General features: G+C 50.4%; 1 pseudogene; it reads right to left on the bottom strand.

Moving 5' to 3' along the window:
• Positions 1-2,256: 2,256 nt before the first annotated feature.
• Positions 2,257-4,070, bottom strand: LOC125556302 (annotated as a pseudogene).
• Between the last annotated feature and the right edge of the window lie 1,635 nt (positions 4,071-5,705).

Raw genomic sequence — 5,705 nt, 5'->3', positions numbered from 1 at the left:
ATTTAGCACATCTCCAAAAGGTGAGTGCTGAAAGATATCCGCGGAGGTGAACTCCATGATCGGCGCCCAGTCGGACTCGACGGGCAAGGATACGAGCGGCTCGGAGTCCGTGACCGAAGATGAATCCAGTGGTTCGGCGACACGGCTCTCGCAAGGGGTGAAGTCAGTATCCGGCTCTATCGCCGTTGAGAGTGCGGCCTCCATGGCGGGGTCCATCCCTCCGCCCTCGATTGCGTGAATTGTTCCAGGTTAAAAACCGGAGTAGCTACGGATGCGATCTCCCGAACATTGTCCCACGGTAGAGTTACGTCTTGCTCGTCGTGACTGCGCAATGCGTTCGGCATGGGCTCGAATCCGTCGAAGATCAAGTCTTCGCAGACATAGGCCGTGTAGTTCAAGTTTCCAAATCTGACCTGATGGCCAGGGGCGTAGCTCTCAATCTGCTCCAAATGGCCAAGTGAATTGGCCCACAGTGCAAAGCCACCGAATATGAAGATCTGTCCGGGGAGGAAAGCCTCACCTTGGACCGCATCACTAGCGATGATCGAAGGATCCATCGAGCCTTATGGTGACGACACAGTGGAACTCTCAATGAAAGCACCAATGTCGGTGTCAAAACCGGCGGATCTCGGGTAGGGGGTCCTGAACTGTGCGTCTAAGGCGGATGGTAACAGGAGGCAGGGGGCACGATGTTTTACCCAGGTTCGGGCCCTCTCGATGGAGGTAATACCCTACGTCCTGCTTGATTGTTCTTGATGATATGAGTATTACAAGAGTTGATCTACCACGAGATCAGAGAGGCTAAACCCTTGAAGCTAGCCTATGGTATGATTGTCTGTTGCCCTATGGACTAAAACCCTCCAGTTTATATAGACACCGGAGGGGAGCTAGGGTTACACAAGGTCAGTTACAAAGGAGGAGATATCCATATCCGTTTTTCCTAGCTTGCCTTCCACGCCAAGTAGAGTCCCATCCGGACACGGGACGAAGTCTTCAATCTTGTATCTTCATAGTCCAACAGTCCGGCCAAAGGATATAGTCCAGCTGTCCGGAGACCCCCTAATCCAGGACTCCCTCAGCAACAATAATAGTACTACTAGTATAGTGTATACTTCTGGCAATCTGACACCGAATTAACTGTTGCACGTCCACCGCCTGAGCGAAGGACAGCTTGCATTAGTCGAAAGTTTCTCCTTGTCCTGCGAGCCACCGCGCGCAAGCTTCTCCCGTCCTGCAAGCTTCTCCTCGTTCAGCAAGTTGACGGGACACAACAAAGTAATGCTAGTCCATACTGCCTCCTCTCCGGTTAATATGGCTTAATTTCAAACGAGATAAATACACTGTCTGTCACTATATATTTGTAAAAATATGGTCAGTGGACTTCATAATATGCTCATTGCGCTCAATATATACATTTTCCGGTGTTTATACGGTCACTAGCTCACCCTGGCTGAGTATGTGTGTGCATGCACGTGTAGGTTGAGCACTTGAGCATGACCGTGTGTGTTCCGTCGTGTGCTCGGACATGCATGCATTAGGGTGTCGCGCGCGTTTTTGCGTCCATGTGTATGTGTGACTGTTGCATACACGTAGGGGGAGTATGTGTAGGGGCCACTAAAGGAGCAGTCCAATCACACATTAAGTTAGTCAGAAGAAGCAACCATCATTTCACTCTTCAATGACACGTACGCAATATAAAATGGTTGATATGGAGAGAAAAAGAAAACCACTATATATACACTAGCAGGAGCCTAAGCTACAAGCCTGCTTGCTTGGGTTGCTCTCTTCAAAAGCATAGAACGACGGTGGCCACACCGCTGATCAAATATCCGGCCTGATCCTGCAGCTAGGGGAAGGGAACAATGTTCTGCGTAGACGCGGTCGACATCGGCAAGGGAGAAAATCCACAGTCGGTGCGTCCCAATCGGGGGTCACCGCGGCATGGGCCGATGCTGCGTCCCAACCGCCCTTCTAGCTACAGCCCGATGTCCGTTTCAAAAATATTAGTGCATGTCAACAAAAAATCCGTTCCGTTTCGAAAAAACATATAAGCTGTTAGTTCTTACCCAAAGGATATTTATATCCAACAGACACAAAATATCCATTCGACTGTTCGAAATAACTTTCACTGCTGATCTGATGTCGAGGTAATTGCTGCATCGCCACCAAAACCCACCATCTCTTAAGCTAAAGTAGACCGAGCTAACCCCTATATTAGCATATTACTAAGATAAACAGAAGGCACTATAGAATCATTTAGGACGTGAGCTTGTCAATCTGAATGTGGAGGGACACCAGCTTAGCCCCGGCCAACAATTTGGGCGGAACTGTGAAGAAGGTCAGCTCCTGCACGGCGACATTGCCGGGATCCCTGCTGCTTGTCACCTCCATTTCCACCTTGACGGCGTCGGTCCTGCCTTTGGGCTCCCACGGCGGTTTGTTCGCCCACAGTGGCCACATAGTGCGGTAGTGGGGACGCCCCCGCTCTGATGCAGACAACCGACACGATGATAGGCGCGCCGATGTCTAGCACGCCGCCGACCAAGAAAAACACGCGGTCGTCCTCCTCCGCGAACAGAAAGAGTCGTGGCTTCGACAGTGGCACTTGCAGCTGGAGTGCCTTGCCGTACTGGATCCTGTGCACAGGCATGGGATGCACGGTGCTGATGTGGTGGGAGAGCACCGGCGGCGGGCCTTCGTAGCCATAGACGGGCACGGGGCATTTGCAGGGCGTGAGCGGACACACGCTCTGGTGATCGGCGAGCTTGTGGTAAGTGACGTAGAGCCCACAACCTTTGTACGGGCACTCCACCCTCACCGAGGAGAGGACGGCATCCACCGCCGTGTTCCGCACGTCGAAGCCACCGCCGCGCTCGCACTTCTGGCACTGCCGCTGGTTCCCGGGGCGCTCGACGCGGCAGTCCACGCAAGCCAGGTGCCCTCCCTTGCACTGCACAAATCAATCAAACAACACATCAATCAAGAAACCTGCACCTTGCTCGATCAGCTGAACGGATGAGGTGTATTCGAACCTCATACACTGGAGGCTTCAAGGGGCGGAGGCACAAGGTGCAGTGGAGCAAGGCGAGGTCCATCGAGACCATAGAGAGCTCCATCATCGGGTCCTGTTCCGTCTGCATGATCTCGCCCTCCTCGTGCACAACCATCTCTCGCTTTATTAGGGTTGGGGCATTACAAAGCTTTACCGTCACATATTCATACTACATCAAGGTGCATTAAATCAACACATGCAAGTATCAAAAGGAGAGTCACAGCATGCATGCATTGTAATTAATGCATCGGTAAACGCAAATTATTGAAATATATCGAGTGCAGTGCTTTGATGTGTTGTGTCAACTCGTACAAGACCGAGAAGTTTGATTACTACAACACCCTCGCGCCTTAACCGCACCTGTCTTTGGCTGCATGACAGGTGGGTCACCGACCTGTTGGGCCCACCTGTCATGGACGCAAAGGCAGGAGCAGTAAGTCAATGAAGCTGCGTCCCTCCCTCGCCCATGAGCGTGGTGGCTGGCAGGACTAGGAGAAGCTTTCGTTCGCTACACGCTCTCCCTCCCGTACGTGGTGGACATGCAGCAGTTCAATTGGTGTCAGATGGCCAGAAGCATACTGTAGTACTCGTCCACTGCAGTAGTACTCCATCATTGGCCCTATTTGAATCCACGGGTTAGAGTTAGTTTGGGTTAGTTTGGACTCAACTAACCCAAAAATATCCAAACAGGAGGGTTAGTTTGGGTTAGATGCATCTAACTCATCCAAAAAATCTGACCCACCCAAGAGGTGCTTATTTGGGTTAGTTCTTCTCAGGACCACTAAAAAACACCTTTTTCTCTCGCTCTTCCGAAGGCAGATCCCTCCTCACTTCCTCGATGCTTCTTGTCCTCTCGCTCCCTCCCTCTCGCACCGCCCGTGAAGGCGCCTCGCCGTATCCGCGCTCCATCTAACCCTGCTATCCAAACACCTTTTTGGTTAGAGTTAGTTCTGGGTTAGTTCTGGGTTAGAATATAACTCTAACCTCTAACCGAGTTAGAGTATCCAAACAGGGCCATTGTTTGACTTCCCGAAGAGGCAAGAGCCAAGTGCAGCCCAGACGCTCGTGTGGCAGTTTCATGTGTAGAGTAGTCTAGGATAGCATGTACCGTGCCTGTAAGCTTAAGGGCCTGTTTGGTTCCAAATAAGTCACCAACTTATAAGTCGTAAAGTGAAAAAGTGACTTATTTTGCCAAATAGACCCAACTTATAAGTCACCCCAACTTATAAGTCACCCATTTTGCGTGGGTCCCATCACCTTTACATAAAAAACAAGGTGAGAAGGTGTGGTCAGGTGACTTATAAGTCAGATGACAACCAAACAGGTGTGACTTATAAGTCACTGGTTTGAAGTCACCTAACTTATAAGTCAGGTGACTTATTGGAACCAAACATGCCCTAAAATCGTTGGGGTCGGCTCCATGCTATATTTTTTGGTTAAAATAATCTTCTGGCCCTACCTGTCATCCTGGTGATTCTAGTTTGCACGCTCATCTGGTCAAGACAGGAATATATATTTTAATTTGTGGTGGGGTAAATGTTAGAGGTTGCAGCAAATGGAGTATTGTACACTGCGGGTCTTTCAGCCAAGTTTAGAGGCAACCATGTGGGGCCAGTGCTATGATGTGTCGCGTCAACTCGTACAACAAGGAGAAGCTTGATTTTACTACTACTACACGCCTTCTCCCCTTCCATGCGCGCGGTGACTCGCAGAAAAGGACATGCTTTTGCTTATCCCTCCCGCTCGCGCTGGACGGACATGCAACAGTGGATTCGAACATGCAGCAGTGGATTCGATACTGTTGAAGCAGCAGTAGTAACATCATTGTTCATCTTCTCGAAGAGGCAAAGAGCCAAGTGCAACCCGAACGTGGCAGTTGCGAACCTTGGAGCGCGCATATAGCCAGGCTCTTGCATGAGACACAATTGCTATGTGAGCCCACTATTGTAGTACTACTTGCTAGTATAGCCGTGTAAACCAGAAAGGAGTATTTGCCTTTCTAGAGATTTCAACAAGTGACTAGACTACACCGAGATGGAGTACATATGGAGCAAAATGAGTGAATCTACACCGTAAATAAATACGTAGTTCTCTCGTTTTCCTCTCGACCTTGGTCGCGGTGCACAATATTGAGTATACTAGTACTATCATCTTGAAATTTACGAAGTCACCATAGGCACCTCGTCATCGATGGGAACGTCTCCTGACACGCGATAGACGCGAGCGGAAGTTGCCTCGCCTCCATAGGTGCTTGAATGCCAAGGAGGGAGAGGGAAGCGGTTCCCGAGACGTTGAACGGTCAATGATGCATCCTCAAATTACTCTACATGCAGAGGGAATTAATTGGAGAAGCAGAATAGAGCCAGCATGATGTGAATGCAATAGAGTTTGGATTCTCATATAAAGGCGCCCCACCACTCCAATCCATCTACTCCTTAGTCTCTGCGCAACACTACTCACTCCAATCCAAGACCAAGTGACCAGGAGCCAGAAGCACCTATGGAGGCGATGGTCGTGAGCGGCAGTTGGCTGTGCCAAATCATCCAAGGCGCCAGCCTGTGGCCCCGCACTACGCAGTGTTTCCAGACGGTGATGGTGACCGCCGACGTCGTAGCCCTCGCCGACGCCGGCTTCGCCTCTCGCATGGATGACA

Source organism: Triticum urartu, chromosome 5, assembly GCF_003073215.2.
Source record: "Triticum urartu cultivar G1812 chromosome 5, Tu2.1, whole genome shotgun sequence".
NCBI classification, from domain to species: Eukaryota; Viridiplantae; Streptophyta; class Magnoliopsida; order Poales; family Poaceae; genus Triticum; species Triticum urartu.
The sequence above is the reverse complement of the archived record's forward strand: the minus strand, read 5'-3'. Positions and strand labels throughout refer to the sequence as shown.